Source organism: Octopus sinensis, linkage group LG4 (genome assembly GCF_006345805.1).
Source record: "Octopus sinensis linkage group LG4, ASM634580v1, whole genome shotgun sequence".
Lineage (NCBI taxonomy): Eukaryota > Metazoa > Mollusca > Cephalopoda > Octopoda > Octopodidae > Octopus > Octopus sinensis.
Genome location: NC_043000.1, coordinates 154903844 through 154926049, shown reverse-complemented (window position 1 = coordinate 154926049; position 22206 = coordinate 154903844). Strand labels below are relative to the sequence as shown.

General features: G+C 37.2%; 1 protein-coding gene across 11 annotated transcripts in view; it reads left to right on the top strand.

The window, feature by feature from the left end:
* The window catches only part of LOC115210354 (potassium voltage-gated channel protein Shaw), a 505184-nt gene that overhangs the window by 281498 nt on the left and 201480 nt on the right, over positions 1–22206 (top strand). For all 11 annotated transcript variants that reach the window (XM_029778904.2, XM_029778902.2, XM_036502598.1 and 8 more), the window contains one exon: positions 15398–15527. The gene's annotated coding sequence lies outside the window, so the exon portion shown is untranslated. The remainder of the gene's footprint in view (positions 1–15397; positions 15528–22206) is intronic.

Genomic DNA, 22206 nt, shown 5'->3' with positions numbered 1-22206 from the left:
ATTTCGAAAAGAAAGAGTACGAGGAAGGGAGAGCATAGTTTTCACATATATGTTGTTTTTATCTATTTTGAAGTTCTTATAATTCGTAGTTGGTGGTAATCCTATGTAGTACTATTTCATTCCTTTTAGGAATCTTCAGCCTGATTTAACCTGCAGCTTATTAATTACATGAGCTATCTCATTAAAATAGAAGATAAAATTAATTAATCGGGAGTAAATTCATGGAATATTTTCCTTTTCCTTCATTGAACCTGATAATTTATCAGAATATTTTATTGATGAGCTTAGTTATATTTTGTATAAAATATATAACCATTTATATATAAAATATATAACTAGGCGCAGGAGTGGCTGTGTGGTAAGTAGCTTGCTAACCAGCCACATGGTTCCAGGTTCAGTCCCACTGTGTGGCATCTTGGGCAAGTGTCTTCTGCTATAGCCCCGGGCCGACCAATGCCTTGTGAGTGGATGTGGTAGACGGAAACTGAAAGAAGCCTGTCGTATATATGTATATATATATATATGTATATATGTGTATGTGTGTGTGTTGTGTGTGTGCGTTTGTCCCCTTACCATTGCTTGACAACCGATGCTGGTGTGTTTACGTCCCCGTCACTTAGCGGTTCGGCAAAAGAGACCGATAGAATAAGTACTGGGCTTACAAAAAGAATAAGTCCCGGGGTCGAGTTGCTCGACTAAAGGCGGTGCCCCAGCATGGCCGCAGTCAAATGACTGAAACAAGTTAAAGAGTAAAAGAGAGTAAAGAGTATTTACAGAACTACGAGTAAACACTACGGTTGATATGATAAAATCTCTGCTGCTTCTCAGGCTGTCTGTCTATTGACTTACAGAAGGTAAAAAGATATACTGCTTTGACATGAATTATGAAGAAATGAAACGATAGCTCTCAACTTATTAACATCCTGTGCACATTTCTACGTAGTATATCTTTACCTAAAGTTATCTTCTAGAGCTCTAATATACTGCTTGTTGTCATTAAATTCAACATAGTTCAGTATATTATAACACTCAGTGGGAAATCAGTGAAGTAGCCTCCATGCGGTCGCTCGTTTTGCTAAACATAGAACACGTTCATCCATAGAATGTTTGCTAAGTCAAAACTGACATGGGACTGAATAACCAACATTCAGCAACAACAAAAGAACCAGGAAAGATTCCACGATCATTATGAATGGATATAACTCCCCTGGCTATTTTTTACTATCATTGGTTGATGACCTTTCAAAATGTCCTCGATTCCATGTCTTTTTTTAATCCTGAAACAAAAACGGAATAATTCTCATTAATTACTTATTTCCATTTGTATATGAATAGAAGAATGTATCCAAATTGTGAAAAGCAACTAGCTTCTAGACGTCAATAATCCGACAAATAAATCGATGAATTCCCCGAAGCATTGTGACTTCTTGCAAAAGATTGTTATTTCTAAGAAGTGTCTGCCACTATCTTCTGCCAGGAATCTACTGAATAAAATCTATTGTATTACGTTCGTTTAGGCATTGTAAATTGATTAAAAGAAACCTTGTACAACAATTCTCAAAATTCCAAGCTTTATTTAAGGATTTTTTTTTTACTTTATCATAGAGTAACCCTAAGGTTGTCGATCTCAGTATTGGAAGTTTAGCGAAACATATGGATAAGGTTTTCTTTAGATATTCAATATAGAGAAGCTAAAAGAAATAAATAGCATTTAATATGTTGGTATAGTTACGCACAACAGGTCCCAGTGAAATTTTGGGGAAAATTGAAGAATTTTCAGTTTGAGGATATCCAGCAGCTTAGGAATGTATTTAGAACAACTGTGTTATTTCCCAATGATGTCGTTCTTCCAGGTGGTGTGGTGGAATAAGATACTGCGTTGATGGCTTTTGAATGTGTACTCTGTTAGCCTAAATAACAGGATGAGGTTTTAAGGAAGATTTATCGGCGTAGTATATCATGCTTTTTTCAAGACATTTGCTGTCCATAAGAAGGCTTCTGTACAGCAACAGTTGATTCTTGATTGTTGGCTCTTCTCGTCGTTGGTGTTAGCGTTGCTGTAAACTACCTCATGCAACTATTACTTTATCTTTATGTTATTCTTGTTGATCAGCTGAGGAGATCTAAGTCCAATCAAAAATTATTTGCTAATGAGTAAAAGGAATTTCACTACAACATATATTTTACGGTAGTGTCGTATCGCTTGTTGCACTATATGATATTCTTCTACCTTGAGCGGTTGGAGTATTCGCTGTTTTTCTCCGGTAAGTATTTATCTGCGTAATGGCCGAGCTGCATGCATCGTTATAGTATCCATTGGCTTTGTGAAATGTAGTTTCATATGAGAATAAAGGAGTTATCTTCTTATGGATACTACATGGTAACTTTCGAATGACATAAGGCGAATGGATATATAATGTAGAAGTGTTTGTTTGTCTAAGCAACTTCGGGAGTTTATTTTCGTCAAGTTTTTCGACTTTCAGAGTGAATCAGTTGAAAGTTGTCTATTTTCTGAACATGTCAGTTGTATGTCTGCTTGTAGTGTTCATTATCATAAGTTCTTTATTTCTTGCATAGGCCGTGGTTATATCATTAAAAGATATCTGTGTGTTTCAGAGTAGGAAAATAATTAGTAGCTCAGTTTTCTGCAACATCGTTATTCCTCGCTGTAATATCAAAATCTCCCGTTTCACCCTTCAAGTCCAGCATGCATTCCAGGTGAGAAAGAGCAACATTCTTTCGTGCATTATGATCTGAAAGTCGTCCTGTGTAATGTCAATGCGTTCACTTTCAAAGTAGATAACTTTGGGAGAAAATTCTAGACCAAGCGATGGGTAATAGCCAATGATGTCGAATTGTATGAACCTACGGTTATTTTTCCTTCAGCGCCGTTAAACCACTGAATGGCGATCTTAAGAGTTCTTCCATGTGTTTGAATTCGTGAATTGCTTGATTATTTTGTTTATTCTAACTAGTACTACTTCACTCTGTCTTACATTAGATGGAATAACCGAGGTTGTTTTATGGTCTTTGAGACAGCTTGCGTTCGATCTTTCACTTAGATTGTGTTTCAGTGTCGATATCGTAATGTTTCTGTTGGCTTCTAACATTTTAGTATATTGCTGTGCAAAAGGTTATGTCTTCGTTTGTCATACGTTCTTAGGAAGTAGTTTATCGTGTATACTTCTTAGGAAGTAGTTTTGTTGTTTAACGTCCAGGTCTCCCTTGACCAAGTAGGCAATCATTAAAGTTGTTCTACCATTGGCTATTATATTTTTATTCAGAGATAGTATATATGTATGTCTACAATATGTACCACCTTTTGAAGACGAGTAGGATATATACTTGAGGAAGAGTTAGCTGCTCTTTCTAGCCGGTCGAGTGACTATATAGGGTGAGTTCATCTCCTAGATAGAATGCTAGTTTATCGTTTCCAAGAATTTCTAGCGGTTATTTTTCACAGATTAATAAATTGAATTATCTAACTAGTAGGGAAACTTTTTACTACCAGAGGCAAATTGCAAGTTCATAAGTTCGCTCCCTCGTTTCTATTACAAATTCGTTGCAAAATAACTTTTAATAAAACACTTTCTTGGTCTTAAGGCTTTAACAGTTTATTTTAATTTTTGTTTTACATTTATGTTTTCAGACAAGTTTTATTATAGACATTTTCAAATGTAAATGTGGGCGAAATTACACCTGCGCTGAAACAACTCAAACGATACGCTAGCAGACAATATCAGCTTTAACCCGTGATCTGGCTGTACAAATCGTTTTTTTTTCTGTGTTATTTCTGACTGGTTCACAAATGTTCTGTGTTGTTTGTATTGGCTTACTATTCGCCATACTTCTGAAAGCCAGCTACCTAAAATAAAACAAATAATTATCATCTAAAGAGTTATTTATGAATCATATATCATCTCTAAGTATACGATTCTCGGTGTGATTGTGCGGTTCTTAAAACTACTTTTATTTGTTTTTATTTCCACTTAACCACTTCCAGTTTACCAGATCTTCAGTAGCATCTATCAAGTGTAATATGTAATGTAAACTATTTGTTCTGTTACAGTTAGTTTCCTGCTAGTATTTTGTCGATGAACCGCTATTTAATATAAACAAAACCAAAGAAGGGCGGTGAGTTAGTGGAAACGATAAAGCCTACTACATTCAGCTTTGTGATATTTAGTTAAAACCTTTGAATATTTAGAAAGCGTAGACTGTGGAGCCAAGCTGGTACCAGGCTTGGCAATTTGAATAATTTCCTATTCCCATTCTGTGAGTTTTAAACATTTCAGTCCAATCCCTTCTTCAGAGAAAAATAAAAGCAAATATTATTCACGTATTTTTGCTGATACAAACATACAAGCTCAGAGTTTCCTTAGCCTATAGTTTTATTTGCTACTAGCAGTATCGCCCGGCGTTGCTCAGGTTTGTAAGGGAATAACTATAAAGCATTTTTAGAGAGTTATAGCCAAAAATAGCAAAATAATGGAAAAAAAATGATGTAAATTTTTTTGAGTTAAAAAAGGTGAGTTGCGTCCCCTAGACGGTCTGTGGTTTGGGTTTCTGATTCTCGACCCCATGTCGAATTTATCGATTTTTTTCAGAACTGGGGGAACTTTTCAAAACTTTCGCTGCGTTAGTTTTGAATTATGACATTGGGCTATGTGTGTGTCAAGTTTCATCAGAATCGGTTGAAGCCGTGGTCAGAGTGAGGGTACGAGAAAACAGACACACAGAAAACGCACAGACAACTGCCGTTTATATAGAGAGAGATTATGCGTCAATAAGATTAGGGTTTCATATCCTCTCGCGGGTCATTGAAAACTAATTAAGGAAAATATTAAACTTGAAAGCAACTATGTTTTCAATATATAAAGAAATGTTGTGCATACATGTATATATATATATATATATATATATATATATATATATACATACATATATATACATATACATACATATACATACATATATATATACATACACACACACACACACACGCACATATATATATGTATATTATATTATATATATATATATAATATATATATATATATTAATATATATATATATATATATAGGGTGCGATGGGGAAATTATCACCATTTTATATTTTTAATTTCGCGCATGTGCATCGTTTGTTTTTGATTTTGTCGACTACACAGTATAGTAGGGTCAGTGGGGCACCGTCTGTGAGAAAACTAGCAATTCACTTTACCAGAAATTTAGAAATGACATGCTGTACTGCTTGGCATTTGCACCGGTAGCTCCAATGCGAACATTCCAGAGTGTTTGGGCGTCAATCTGAGGACAGTGCTATCTGAGAACATGTAACGAGAGTGATTAATATCAAACGTTGACTCATTGGGTATAAAAGGCACCCAAATTTACTACCCTGTCATTCGGTTTTCCCGAAAGCAGCAAGCATGCCAAAACTGACACGAAATCAGAGGGAGCAAGCCATCGGACGTCTCCATGATGCTCAACGTCCATGGGTCATTGCTAATGACTTGAACAGCAGTATTCGGACAACTGAGCGGCTGAGGGAACGATACAATGCCACAAACAGCAGGGATGATCGTCCACGCAGTGGCCGACCGGGGATTACAACGGCATGTCAAGATCGCCACTTGAATAACAGCACTTGCAGGACCTATTCTGGAGGGCAATGGAATCAGCTAGCCAGACCATAGGGACTCACCATAGACCCATTTGTACAGAAACAGTTCGCTGCCGGCTGAGATCTAACTTGTTGACGTCCGGCTAGGGTCCCCATTCTCGCGTATCGTCATCGACAGGCACGTCTGCAGTGAACTCAAAAACGTCAGAACTGGTGATAATAACAGTGGAGAACTGTAGTCTTCACTGACGAAAGTCGATATTGTATTTCTGTGGCAGATGGCTGAGCTAGAGTTTGGAGAAGTGGTGAACGTCATGCCGACTCATGGGGAGGACAAAGCATCATGGAATGGGGCGGGATTGTACTCAACCAGAAACTTGGTCTTCCAAAACATCTGCCAAGGCCGGGGCAATGGAGTAACCGCTACTCGCTACATCAACCAGGTATTGAGACCTTACATTGTGTAATGTTTTACACGTCATCGAAATCAAGTGTTCCAACATGACAACGCATGTGCCCATACTACCAGGTTGACAACAGACTTCCTCCAACAGCACAACATCCAGACACTGCCATGGCCTGCCCTAAGTCCGGACCTGAACTCCGTAGAGCACCTGTTGAGCAAAATCCAAAGAAGGCTAAATGACATCCGCCCAAGGCCAACAACTGCGGCACAACTCACTGCAAGTTTTAACTGTGTGGGCTATTCCCATGGCCTTCATCAATCATTTGGTGCATTCAGTGTACAGAATATGCCTGGCTGTAATCAACGCTAAGGGTGGTCACACGAGATATTGAGTTCACCTCTTTGGATTCAGGATACTCCGTCATCACGTAACACCGTGTGACGTCAAACATGTTTCAGGAAATGGCGTCTTATCATTAGGAAAGAACGGTTTCTTAATTAGCTCTCTTCAATCAATGCTATGACAGTCTGTTAATAAACCAGTTCCTATTTAGTTTGTGTGCAACGTTTCTTTTGTGGTTCAGTCTCTCTCTCTATATATATATATACATATATATATATACATAAACATAAATACATATATATATACATATATATATACACATATATACATATATACATATACATATATATATACACACATATGTATGTGTATGAGAGAGAGAAATAGAGAAAGATCTACAGGTAAACCATATGACTATTTGCTTATAAGTCGTGATTTCAAACCTCCTACTGGTATTTTGCTGTGCTGAATTCTTTATTCTGCATAGGTTTTACGCTATACATCATGAAACAGGAGAAAGGCACTTGACATTTTTTGCCTTACTTCTGTCCCATACATATGTGACTATATTTCTTTCTTTCTTTCTTTCTCTCTTTCTCCCTCTCTCTCTCCCTCTCTCTCTCCCTCCCTCACTCTCTCTCTCTCTCACACACTCTCTCTCTCTCTCTCTCTCAAAGTTTATCGTCTTGCTAAATCTATATTTGTAACAGAGATGCGCGTAGATGACAGAATCGGTGGAGCCCCGAACAAAAATTAGCCCTTGGAATTTAGTTGCCTCCTTTACAATCAAATTCTGACAGGATTGACTTTCCGCTGATCCTTCCATTCCAGTCTTAATAAAATAGATACAAGTCGTCTACACGTATTGATTTAATCTGCTATGTCCTTAAGATTTGTAGCCTGATACCAGTGTTAGAAATCCATATTTATTTAACTAATTCCACCTCTGACTATTGCTGATACTCGTTATACTCATCTCCTTGAAATGAAAAGTGAAGTAGAATTTGAACTCAGAACCCATATATATATATATATATATATAAATGAAAGAATGGAGTCGAACGACGATTTTAACAAAATTCCTTTACTCTCGACACATGTTTCGAAGGCTGCATATTCCTAATTCCGAAGGAATAAAGGGTGCATTATGCCGCCATCTCATCAGGAAAGACAAGGAACTTATGTCAGCACATATATATATATATATATACTCCAGGTTGCGTCTTGTTTGGACATGAACTTGCTGGAATGCATCTGACTGAGCCTACGAAATGTTCAGTAGGGAGTCGATACCCGTAGCTAACAGTTGCATACTGTCCTTCTCTTCCAGACTGTGAAAGCTTACCATAAGGTTAACATTAAGTATAACTTATGCTTTAAATTTGCCACAACTCTACAAGCCAGAGTTTTTTAAGGTGTTTATTCTAGGAGTGCAATAGACCTCCATCAAATGAGTCAGTTCCAGTGTTATCTTCTTCATTGTAACACTGATAGTCATTTTCAAATGCGCTAGTTGGGACAATATAAAATTATATATGTCGAGAATCGAACTCACTATTTAAAGATCGAGAACCCCTAACTCTACTCAATAAGCCATGAGTCTTCTCATATAGATTAATAGTCAAAAACAATAGAAGGAATAACAAGGAATAACAATTAGAAGGAATAACAAGAAATCTTGATAAAACAAATTTGTTTTTTCTTATCTTCAAATATTAGTTCGCACTTAATAAGTAATAACGTACTGGCAGTCCTCTTTGCCTTTCCTAAATAATTGAGTATAAGATAATTCAATAAGCCAGACTGTTCCATCCTCACAAACTAGTTCGCCTAAAAAAACACTTCAGTAAAAAAGAATCTGTAATATATTCATATAGTAAGCGTAGAAGCAAGTATACTAACACAGAGACACATGCATCCATACTTCAAACAGCTCAAATCGACGCTCAGTCACACCACACGTAAGCGTTTCAATAGACTGTAGGCATGCAATCACACACATCAAAGCATTCAAACTGATACACAGGCATAGAAGCACCATAAATATATGTCGTTCATCTATTGTTGTCGAAGCATCCCGTCTCCTATACACCCCAGAATAGAGGATAAGGGAACGCGGGCAACCGCAGATTTGTGGCTACACCCACCTTCGATGTGATGAAACTACGGAAGTGGTGCTATTTTGTTGTCGTTGACTGTCATAACAAAATGCGGTGTTTTGTATATACATATATATATATATATATACCGTAGTAAACACATAAATGTGAAACAAGGTGGAAAAAAAAGAGTACTCAAATACCAGTGGTAGAGTAATATGCTTTATTTAAAGCAGCAGAAAATTCAACAAAACCTGTTACTCTGAGTTTCCCGTTGCCGTTCATCGGACAGTTTTTGCAAAAACTGTCCGATGAACGGCAACGGGAAACTCGGAGTAGCAGGTTTTGTTGAATTTTCTGCTGCTTTAAATAAAGTATATCACGTGACACGTGACCGACCAGACCATCAGATATTGCTACACATCGCTGGTCACAATGCGTTTGCATTGTTTTAGCCTTCGAACGACGCCACCCCGCTGGCTAAGCGAGCAGGCCTAAAGTATATATATATATGGAGTTGAACGACTAGTTAACAAATATCCTTTATTCTCGACATGTTTCGAAGGCTGCATATTCCTAATTCCGAAGGAATAAGGAGTACATTGCTACCCAGGTATCGGTTATCTTTCGAATTATCCTTAATAAGATAATTCAGTCAATTACTCAAATATATATATATATATATATATATATATATATATATATATATATATATATATATTTCCCTGCCACACTTTGTCGTCCGCTCCTCTTACTAATTCTCATCGCTTCGCCTAGAATAGTCGCCCACCTTTTTCTCCGGTTCTTCGTCAGTCATAGGGGCCAGATTAGACTCTTAACTTTGCAAATTACGAGGTGAACATCAGCCTCACTAGGGAAGAAAGCACTCAGAACACTTTATAACGGTGGTTGGGGTTAGGAAGGACATCCAGCAATAGAAACCATGCCAAAGTAGTTTGTGACACGGTTCTCCAATTCATCAGACCCAAATTTAAATGCATTGAAGCCGGACGTTAAGTGGTGATGATGATGATGGTGGTGGTGGTGGTGGCGCAGACAGTGACTGTGTTTACTTGGTGATGGTGATGATTGTAGATGTGTTGTTAGAATAGGACCATAGGTGTTACTGTTGTGATTGTTGCAATTCGTTATTTGTGGTGGTGGTGGTGGTGGTGGTAACGGTGGTGGTAGTGGTTGTGGAGGAGGAGACAATAACAAAACTAAATTGTAAACTTAGGAATGTTTAAGAATGTAATCTACAGTGCCAAAAAGTGCATCAAGCACACGGCACATAATTTGTTCAGGTTACGTAAAGTTTTAATCAGTCTCTGAATTTATACATTCTTATCCATTTAATCTTCACTATCATAATATTATCATCATTACCATTACAAACGATATTACCAAACTGGACAAATTAAAATATTTTCAGCATTCAACAATGAAATGATTGATTGATTCGCTGTTTGTGCCGATTAGTTGAACTGATAAACACTGTACATGCGTGTATGTGTGTATATGTATGCATGTGGGTATATATGTATGTGTGTCTGACGGTCTGTGTGTGTGTGTGAAGGGACGTGGTTTAGTGGTTAAGGTATTTGACTTCCAATCGTAACTTCGATTCCTTGCAGCGTGTTGAGTCCTTGAGCGAGACACTTATTTCTCGTTGCTCCAGTCTACTCAGGATGGCAAAAATGAGTTGTACCTGTAACCCAAAGGGTCAACCTTGTCACATTCGGTATCGTGCTGAATCTCCTTGAGAACTATGTGTGGATCTTTTCGGATTGAACGGCAGTTTTTAACATAATTTCTAGGTAACTAAAAAATTTTAAACTTCGTATACTGGTAGAATGTGTTTATAAAACATCTTTTTCTCTTAGCTTTATTGAGAAAATTCTATAGTTTGTAAGATATTTGTTGTTGTTTTTTCTTCAATTTCTGCAATTTCAACCAATCACTGACGTCTATTGAGGTAAAAAAAAACATTCTGTGCTGTATGAATATGTCCCTCGTTTAAGAAACAGATTGGGTTTATTTACATTTGTGAAGAAAAAAATATACCCTTCCCCCCACCCTAACCCTAACCTTAAAACAGATTGAAATGTAATAGATCGATACTAGGGTCATAATTATGGGTGACAATTTCATATGACACCGCTAGTAAAAACTGCCCTTCAAACCGAAAAGATCCCTACGTCTCTGTGGAATGATCAGCCACTTGCACACTAATTTCATGAGTAGGCTGTTCCATTGATTGGATCAACTGGAACTCTCTTCGTTGTAACCGACAGAGCACCAGTTATGTATGTATGTATGTATGTATGTATGTGCGATACAACAGAGGCCGATAATGCAAATATTTACAGCTACATATTTAAGTACATTCCCCTCAAAAATTTCTCAGAAATGAAATTATTATCATACTTTCTCTAACTGTGGGGCGCATGACAAAATGTTTAAGCTCTGAATTAAAATATATGTGATAATTTTTTCTTTCATCCTTCTGGAACCGATAATGTAAATTCCAATAGTATCAGAATTGTAATTTCACAATAATTTATAAAGATAGCTGGAATAGTTAAGTATCAGAATTAATGAGTTTCATTTCATTGCGTTGTTTCGATTTACATTCTGTGTTGAAGTCTATATCACTATTCGCTCTAGCATCGATGAAACATAGACCAGCCATACACTGAAGATAATTTCTACCATCTCTACAATTTTGCTTTCAGATTACTGAAGGCAAAACTTTATACTACTGAAAAAATTTTGTTATTTCATGAGCACGATCGGGTTTACCAGTTTCTGCACGTGAATATAAGAAAAGGCGGCGAGTTGGCAGAAACGTTAGCACGCCGGGCAAAATGCTTAGCGGTATTTCGTCTGCCGTTACGTTGTGAGTTCGAATTCCGCCGAGGTCGACTTTGCCTTTCATCCTTTCGGGGTCGATAAATTTAGTACCAGTTACGTACTGGGGTAGATGTAATCGACTTAATCTCTTTGTCCTTGTTTGTCCCCTCTATGTTTAGCCCCATGTGGGTAATAAAGGAATATATATTTTACTATAAGAATTAACTTTTTTTAAGTTTTGCTATCAACACAATACGAACGAGTCAATAGAGTTTGTCAATCGACTTGATAGAAATCGCTGCTAATCTAACCCAAATCTCGACCCACTGTGTTAAAATAGGGGGGACATATTAATGTTGTGTTGCATATTCTATCTGTGAATAAAAAGAAAAATGAGTTGTCATGACTACATATCTTTAATCGTAGGATTCCACGGTCATGGCCTAGAATCAAACAACAACAGCAATCGAAATTCTTTTCCTTTCGTTCATCTTCTACGTTTATTTGAAATAATAAACTTGAAACAGACACTGATGAAATGAGGCAGATTTTATTAACATATTCATTAAGGGATTAGTAATGAAGTTAATTTAAATTCCATGAACCTTTCTACGTCCTTTAAATAAAAGAAACCAATAGATTTTAACCGCGTTAATTAATAAAATTGATTTTTCTTTTCTGTAGTAGAAACCAGTTCTAATATTTATACAGAAGACGAAACAGCATATCAGAGCATTTACGCATTTTCTAGATGTTTACGCTGAAGAGGGACTGCTACAGCTGGCTATCAAACGTCAAATCAGTTTCCTCTTGTCAGAACTTCTCCTCTTACAGTATAGTATTTGACAAACAAGAAGTAGCTATACTATCACTGGTTGCACTACAGTCGTACAGTACCGTTGATCTGAGGCCCTACTGTATCGATAGACTAAGGCTGTGTTGGGGAATGGCCTTCAAAGGTTTTCTTTGATTATGTCGACCTCACTATATATTTCGGCTCGGTACTCGTTTTATCATTCCTTTTCTACCCTAGGCACCTGGAAAGGATAAAAAGCAAAGTCGACTTCGGCAGAATTTGAACTCAGAGCGTAAAGACAGACGATATACCTATTTCTTTACTACCCACAAGGGGCTACACAGAGAGGACAAACAAGGATAGGCACACGTATTAAGTCGATTATATCGACCCCAGTGCGTAACTGGTACTTATTTAATCGACCCCGAAAGGATGAAAGACAAAGTTGATCTCGGCGGAATTTGAACTCAGAACGTAGCGGCAGACGAAATACTGCTAAGCATTTCGCCCGGCGTGCTAACGTTTCTGCCAGCTCACCGCCTTACTCGTTTTATCATTCCGATGAAGGTGGTGAACCGGCAGAATTGTTAACTCAGCAGACAAAATACTTATCGGTATTTTTTCAAGTTTCACGTCCAAGTCGGCTATGCATTTCATCCTTTCGGGGTCGATAAAATACAGTACCGGTCAAGAGCTAGACTCAATGGTATCGACTCACCCTATCTCCAAAAACTGCTGGTCCGATTAGAATTCATTATTTCGATCAAACCGGCTAACCTTAACTTTTGACGAGAAGAGACGCATCTCAACTCATCGTTTGTGTGTATGTGTGTATGTGTGTCCTTCACTAACAAAACAGTGATCAACCTGCAGTTGCAGTAGAAAGAACTTATTCGGAGTTCTTTTGGTTAGATTCGTTTTTCTAGTAGCACTTTAAAGGAATGAGCTGAGGATGTCCACATGCCTTTCTCAGTGCAACAAATAATGAAAGGAGAAATATTACTCTCTTTTCCCTATTTTAGGAAAAATAGGGGTAAAGTGTTCACATCTTTCTCAAGATCATTAATAAAATCGAAACTGTGTCAATATCTCGACTTTGTCTCAGATGTTCGCCACTGACATGAACAATAACGAGAGACCGTTTAAGTAACCACTCAACCTGCAAGAAATAACAGATAAATCTCCCTTAAACCTTTTGAGACACAAGGTGTTTTGGTATGTGTAGCCAAAAAGATCATTTTTTTTTCTATTGAGATACATCTACTGTGAGGCGATCTCTAATTAGCTATTACACTTCAAAATCAACCATTCACAACACTTGTTCCATCGGGTCGATAGATCGGCCCCAGTGTCCTTTTCAGCTTGTATCACTTGGGTCGATCAATCGGCCTTGGTGTCCCAAGAGGGTTAAATTACGCCCTACAATCTTAGAAAAGTGAAAATCATGTTAGATAATGCAACCCTAAGATAACCTTAAAATAGTGTTATTATCACATCTGGAATGCCCTTAAGTAAAGATCTGCTCGATCAGGATTGCCTGGAGTTGAGCAGCACGAACAATATTGTTTCCGAGACAACAAAGAGGCCTCTAAATAGCAGTTATATCTTGCAGGTTCAGCGACTAATTTATTTTCATACTATTCCCTTTGTCTTTTAAGAAAAGCAAAAGTAATGGCAGGAATGTCACCACTATTCCGCCTGTTTTCTTTTTGGTACACCTTTGACCATAGGTTAAAATCAATCAATTTTCATTAATCATAAAGGCTTATCATCATTTCGTCCATCTTTCCGTTCTGTGTTCAAATTGAATTTACCTTTCATCCTTTCGGAGTCGATAAAATAAGAACACTTGGGGTTGATGTCATTGACTCACCTTTTCCTCCGAAATTGCTGGCCTTGTGCTAAAATTTGAAACCATTATTCATAAGGCGGTGAACTGGTAGAATTGTTAGCATGGACAAAATGCTTAGCGGCATATCTTCTGGGTCTGTACGTCCTGATTTCAAATCCTGTCGAAGTCAACTTGACCTTCCATCGTCGATAAGATAAAATGCCAGTCTAGTACTGAGGTCGATGTAATCGATTGCCACCCTTCTCCTACAATTGTACCTATAGTTGAAAGAATTATTATTATTATTATCATCGTCGCAATCGTCAGTCATTTTACCTTGTATGCAAACATTTCGGCCTTAGCTAATAACAATTATTTCTGCTATAGACACAGGGTTAGAAATTTTGGAGGCGGCGGCTAGTCGATTACATCGACCCTTGCGCTCAGCTGATACTGTGGGAAGCACTCCGTCGGTTACGACGACGAGGGTCTCGGTTGATCCGATCAACGGAACAGCCTGCTCGTGAAATTAACGTGTACGTGGCTGAGCACTCCACAGACACGTGTACCCTTAACGTAGTTCTCGGGGATATTCAACGTGACATAGAGAGTGACAAGGCCGGCCCTTTGAAATACAGGTACAACAGAAACAGGAAGTAAGAGTGAGAGAAAGTTGTGGTGAAAGATTTCAGTAGGGATCACCACCATCCCCTGCCGGAGGCTCGTGGAGCTTTAGGTGTTTTCGCTCAATAAACCCAGCTGATACTGTATTTCATCACAAAAGGATGAAAAGCAAAGTTGACTTAGGTAGAATTTGAAGTCAGAACGTAAACACAGACAAACCACCGCTAAGCCTTTTGTCTGGTGAGCTAACCATTCCGCCAGCTCGCCACTTTAATAATAATCCTTTCTAATTTCAAATGGAACCTATTGTATTTAACTATACAAACATATTAAATGCTATTTCTTTCTTTTAGTTTTTCTATATTGAATATTTAAAGAAAATCTTATCTATATGTTTTTGCTGAACTTCTAGTAGTGAGATAGATTGATAGCCCTAGCGTTACCCTATGATAAAGTAAAAATAAATGTGGTAAATCCATTTCCCTGTTATTCAAACAGTTTTGTTTAGCACCAGATGGATGCATTTTATTCTGCTTAACCCCAGAGAATGTGAATTCAGTGGATCGTTTTGTTTTTATATTTTACTTGATGAAACTTTAACTACTTGCAGTAAGCAGCCAAGAACAACTGGTATTTTCTGGCAAAGATCACTATTCGGTTTCGATTTTCAGTTGAAATAATTTTATAATTTTCATCATTAATGCCCCAAGAAAAAGTTCCATTGTTCCATTTATGTTCTAAAATAAATATAGTTTTAAAGAACTTTCTATTTGACTGCTAATGTTTTCATTACTTTATTTATTTTCTTTTTTTTTTTTTCAGGATATAACTTCGATAACATAAACGAGAATTAAGGAAGAAAATTCAATTTTAAAATGATGCTGTCTACTTCTTATAGGAAAAACCGGTTCATTTTTTTAAGGTCTACCTTCATGGTTTCGACTTTAGTAATGTAAGTATCATTTTAAACAGTTTATTGCTTGTATATTTCTTTATGGAGACATTTTTTTTTATTATTATTACAGGAATCACATCAGAAATCAACCTGCATTCTATTGTTATATAACACTATACTCTCTCTTTTACTCTCTTTTACTTGTTTCAGTTATTTGACTGTGACCATGCTGGAGCACCGCCTTTAGTCGAGCAAATCGACCCCGGGACTTATTCTTTGTAAGCCTAGTACTTATTCTATCGGTCCCTTTTGCCGAACCGCTAAGTAACGGGGACGTAAACACACCAGCATCGGTTGTCAAGCAATGCTAGGGGGACAAACACAGACACATAAACACATACACATAAATATGTATATACATATACATATATACGACAGGCTTCATTCAGTTTCCGTCTACCAAATCCACTCACAAGGCATTGGTCGGCCCGGGGCTATAGCAGAAGACACTTGCCCAAGATGCCACGCAGTGGAACTGAGCCCGGAACCATGTGGTTGGTTAGCAAGCTACTTACCACACAGCCACTCCTGCGCCTATGTTGTTAGTGCCTTAAACTAATTAGCCTAAATCATAAAACTTGATTAATAGATTCACTAGATATTACTAATTGCGCTCTTGACTAGTATACTTAACAGTATGTGCTCATTGCGTATAACAATAATGTATGTGTGTTGTTACTGAATAGGCAAGAAACATTAAAATTTAGAAAAAGGTATAATTTATTATTGTGAACTTTACCAAACTTTATAAACAGAGGTTAGAAATCTATTTCATCAACTGGATAATGAGCTCGACTGGCTGGGGTTAATCTACATTCTTCAATGTTTGGCAATTTACCGGATAAGTTGCTTGAGTTATTGTCTCTCAAATAAACTTAGTTTAAAAGCTGTCGCCAGTAATCCTTCCTTGATATGTTCAACGACGAATTTAATGATAGTAGGTTAGATACTTTCTTTTCATTTATAAATAACTAGCAGTATCGCCCGGCGTTGCTCGGGTTTGTAAGGAAATAACTATAAAGCATTTTTAGAGTTATAGCCAAAAAATAGCAAAAAAATGGAAAAAAAATTATGGTAAATTTTTTTTGAGAGTTAAAAAGGTCGAGTTGCGTCCCCTAGACAGTCTGTGGTTTGTGTTTCTGATTCTCGACCCCATGTCGAATTTATCGATTTTTTTCAGAACTGGAGGAACTTTTCAAAATTTTCGCTGCGTTAGTTTTGAATTATGACATTGGGCTATGTGTGTGTCAAGTTTCATCAGAATCGGTTGAAAGCCGTGGTCAGGGTGAGGGTACAACCTAACAGACACACAGACACGCAGACAGACAAACTGCCGTTTATATAGAGAGAGATATAAATGTTAAGGAAACTAACACGTGACTTATTCTTGAAAACCATTATCACCATAACCAGTGGCTTTTTCAATGGGCTTCTTAGACAGCTGGTGGAAGTTGCCCCTTGTCTGATTACGACCATTTTAGACCCCAGTAGCATTCCTTAAAAAGCAGCAACGTGGGAAGCTGTCGTGCGGACGAACTGAGTTATAACTGATACAATCTATGATAAACATGTGCCTTCATCGAATCAGAAAGTTGCCGGAGTGCCGGTATTTCCTCATCGCAGAGATGTGGGATGCTCCGAATGCCGCTGCAGCCACGAGCACTTTTGAACGGTCCATTTGTGGTTCAAAAAACTTCATATGCGTGAAATTGGTTACAGTGAATGAGGTGTGCACAGAAATGCATCCACTGATCAGAGAGAAAAACTTAACCTCCCAGTGACCCAATATAGGTTGAGACAATCAAAATCTCATCGAGCCTCAGGTTTTACATGAGTGAGGGGATTTTTTTTTCCAGTCTAATATTGTGACAAGAATTGAGGATTCAACACTCTCAATGTGGTCTTATAGATCGCTTGTTCACCATCAATGTTTTTATGTACCACTCATTTTTGCTAGAGAGACGTTGACTGTATGTTCAGTTCAAAGGTTCTTAGACACAAGTATACATTCAAAGAAATAGGATTGTAACATATTGTATCATAGAAATCTACCTCTTGTTGGGACCGCATTATAGTTTGGGTTTCTCTGGAATTACTTCGATGGATAAATATCGAATTATTACATTGTCACAGGACTACAAATTCTAGAGAGAAGAGTAGCTAATCGATTTCATTACTTATATTATAACAAAACTAATTATTCAATTTTCTGATTTAGTGGACCAGTCTCTGATATACTGAAAGAGTTACAAGGGTGTGTTTGTAACTAGTGCATCACAAATATTTATTTTATTGATCCTCGAAAGGCAACAAAACAACGGCAGCCTCTGCGACATTTAAACTCAGGATTCTAAAGAGACGTAACTAAATATTGTAAGGCATTCAACCCAGCTCGCTTGTATTTCTGCTGCTCCATTATCCGCCCTTCTATCGATAAATATTGGTAGCCTATATTTATAATAGTCGCAGCCGTTTTGGTTATCTTGCAGAACAGAAAGGGAGGAGTGATTTCGTCGTAAAGAAGGCGTGTGTTTGTAGTAGAAAACATTCTGTTTTTATGTCGTTTTGTGAATGTTTCTGTATAAACCTGATTCCTATGAGTGTGTTACTGGCTTTTCCTCAGAGAACTGATATCAAAATTTGAAGTGATAAGTTTTGGAGCGAATACCAAAAGCTCTGTTACAGATTTATCATCAGCCTTCCAGATTTGTATATTTACTTTTGCATTTGAAGTTTTAGAGTATTTTATATTTTCCTTTTTATTATTGATATAACAGACTGAGTTAAAAGAAACTTTTAAGTGATTTATTAATAGGAAATCAATTTAAAAGTTATAAAAAGAAATAGATGGCATTGTCAATGGTTTTCTACTGGCACAGCTCAATATATTTATTCAAACTGCTTCTTCTGTGATTTCTAATCGCCACCAACGCTACTAATACCACCTCCCTCAAAAACTACTTATTTATTTAACATTACCCTAAAAGTCGGATAACCTAAAATTTTCTGAAGCTCGCTAGAACAAAGAATTCAATGTGCAGTTAACGCTAGACGAACTTATGTAATAAGACCTATGACCTCTGTTGACGTCATTGAGTCACCTCTGACTAAGAAGGAATACCCTATATATGTAGTTTTCTCTGTGAAATTACCTAAAAATAGTTACTGTCGGCGTGAGAAAATTCACTTCAACGCTAACATTTTATTTACAATTTACCAAATAGAGAAGTGAACATTGTATTTTTTTCAGCTTTAGGCCCTTCTTTCACATAGCATTTTGTTCATCAGTCATAGACGCCCTGCAGTTTTGAAAGGAAGAAAATAGGAAATTGTGACATTCGTGTCATTTCCAAAGTCATTAATGGCGTAAATATGATGAATTTGTTTCAAGAGAAGAAATTTTTGCTTTTCAACAGCCACTTATTTCCTTTGTACGTTATCATGGTTTTTGAGAGTTTAACAGCTCTTATTTTTTATATATAAATGTTAATTGACATCTGATTTATTTCTGAGTGCCAGCCATCTAAACGATTGTCTGAAGCCTTCCTTTGCTGAACGCCATCAACTCAATTAACCTTCGTTTGCAGTAATTCTTTCAAATTTTTCTATACACCTCTGGAGCATATCGACAACACTACACAGTTTGTGAGAATGGTCAATCAGTTAAAGACAAACAATGTTTTGGTAAACAATGGCATTTTAAAATCTGAGTATATTTAGAGAATTAGAACATAGAATATATTGTTGATTCTTCATGTTTTAATAAAGCTGCAAATATCTCAAGAGCACACAGTCGATAAAATCTATCCTGGCATATTCTGGTATTCAGAATATCGCTTCGACCCTGCAAAAGCTGAAAACCCAAGGCAGTCTCCACAAAATTTGAACTCAGTGCGTAGAAGCACGAAATTTTCTATCATAAGGCCTTTAGTCTATGCATTTATGAACTTAATAATTAAAGGATCGACTTTGCCTTTTATTAAGTTAGTACCTATTTCTTTACTACCCACAGGGGGCTAAACACAGAGGGGACAAACAAGGACAGACAAACGGATTAAGTCGATTACATCGATCCCAGTGCGTTACTGGTACTTAATTTATCGAGCCCGAAAAGATGAAAGGCAAAGTCGACCTCGGCGGAATTTGAACTCAGAAAGTAACGGCAGACGAAATACGGCTACGCATTTCGCCCAACGTGCTAACGTTTCGGCCAGCTCGCCGCCTTATATTAAGTTAGTACCAGTTGAACACTGGGGTCGACGTAATTGACTTATACCCTCCTCAAAATTTCTGGCCTTGTGCCAAAACTTGAAACCAATAGTTAAAAGGGTTTTGAGAAATAGAAAGTTATTTCTCCGCTGACTCCCTTTTCTTTATTCGTGTCAGGAAGCAAACCAAGGCTACTGTAGGGTGTTCTACAATTTCAGCCACTCAGTCATCTTTATATTACTAAACTTTGATTAGCAACGAAGAAAAGTGTAAGCTCGACATAAATAATACTGATGGAGAAAATATCCAGCTATAAAATTATATTTTCTGTTGTGTTTTACGATTAACAACAACGTTTCAAACGGTAAATTATTTTATTTTTCTTATCAAAGCAATATTACGAATCATTTACTCTCCGTCATCAAGTGCCATGCTACAGTAGAGATTGAACTCCTGAACCTATTTTATGCCAACATTATCACCTACGATGCCACAAATAAGTGGAATGTTTGTTTTACTATCTGTGTGAGCACATGAAGTCAAAAACAAAGTTTAACATTTTGATAAATTATTCTATCTATCACGTTATAAATGACGTGGTTACGATGTCAAGGTGTGTGGCCGAAAAATCTCCCCTTCTTCACATTCACCTCAGTAAATCAAATTCATACCGTATCCACAGGCAACAAGTTCCCAGAAATTACAAACCTTCTTGCCTGTGATTCAGCCACCTATTCTGAAGTTATGAAAGTTTAATGTAATGAGCGGTAGAGAATTAGTCATTCATTGGTAGACAAATTTCTTCAACAGGTAGCCAGCACATAGTCGTTCAACCTGATGAAAATAGCAACTAAATCTCACAGATACACCCTATCCTTTTAAATATAATTCCTTATATTAGAAAAGACGGGATTTTATATTGTAGTTCCGTTCGACAACGACTGAAAAACAGCAATGTTTACCTGGAGTTAATCAGTGAAAACGTCTGCGTGGATGCCCAACCACTTAGTTATAGTAAGTAAACTTCCCTCAATCACATCCTACTGTCTCAAATTACAACATATCACATAGGAAGATGTAGCCCTATTTATACAAATCGCTGATGCAATGCGTGTGTATGTATAGCATAGCAGAATGGTTAAGAATTTGGTTTGCAAACAGTAGGTCACGGTTCTATTCCCACGGCGCGGTATCGTGCATAATTTTCTATGGCATCGGGTTGAATCATACCTTTTGAGTGAAATTGAACAGACGGAAACTCTATAGAAGCCTGTCTGGTGGATTTTTACCTGTAATTTAAAAGGTACAAACTTGTACTACAGTTAGTCACACTGACTTTACCTGAGAATCACTTTATAAGGGCATAGGTGTCTGTAGAATGCTCCGCCACTTACACTTCCATTCAAGTGCAGATAATTCAGCTAATTGAACACTTGAACCTTCACTGTGAAACGATGGAGATTCATCACGACTACTACTACATACTAGAAGTATCCATCAACGGGAGATCAACTTTGTTGACGTCAAGAGAAGGAGAGCAGGAATGATTGTCCATAAGTAAGGGAAACAGAACTTGAATTCCCGAATGACTTGGCCGAGGGCCGTAAACTTCTGATGGAGTCGTAGGGCTCTGTCACGGCATACGACATCTTGGGCGTTATCAAACTTGAGGGAGCCCATCCTTCTCTAGTTTTGATCAGTCAATTTCTTCCACAGAGAGATTCTGATAGAAAGAAAAGGCGAGAAATAAACAGAATAATCGATCTCGGTATATGAGTGGTACTTTAGTTATCGACCCCGGAAGTATTACAAGTCAAAGTTGATCTTGATGGCATTTTTATCTCAGAGTACAGAGGACCGAAACGAATGCCACAAGACAATCTATGCTTTTACTCTTTTCTCATAAATACTTGGATTATTAAACTTAAAAGAAGCGAAAAAAAAACCTCAATAATTACGCTGGATTAAATAAAAGTGCTACCAATTAGAATGTGATATACTTTCAAGTCGAAAAAATTTAACACCAACACTCTTTCAGACTAAAAGTGTCTAAGTCTTCTACATATTAGAGTTGAATTATTAGAAAAATAGTTATATTTTTATAAAAACGAAAAGAATCTCAACCCTTCCTGAAAGAGTCAGAATAAAGGATTGTATTTCGACTCTTTAATTTTATGAAAATGAACATCAAGAAAATTTCAGTTTTAATAAAAAATAAGCTCTTTCCCTCTCTCTATTTCCCTCTTCATATGTCTTCCTCTAGATCTGTCTTTCTCTTTCTCTCTCTCTCTCTTTCTGTTTTCCCCTTTTTCTCTTTCCTTCTCTCTCTCTTTCAGTCTCTGCCTGCCTCTCTCTCTTTCTCTCTCTCTCTCTCTCTCTCTCTCTCTCTTTTTGTGTGTGTGTGTGTGTAAATGATTGTATGTGTGTTTCTGTTTGCCTTTTGCCTTTAAGATACTTTAATAACGAT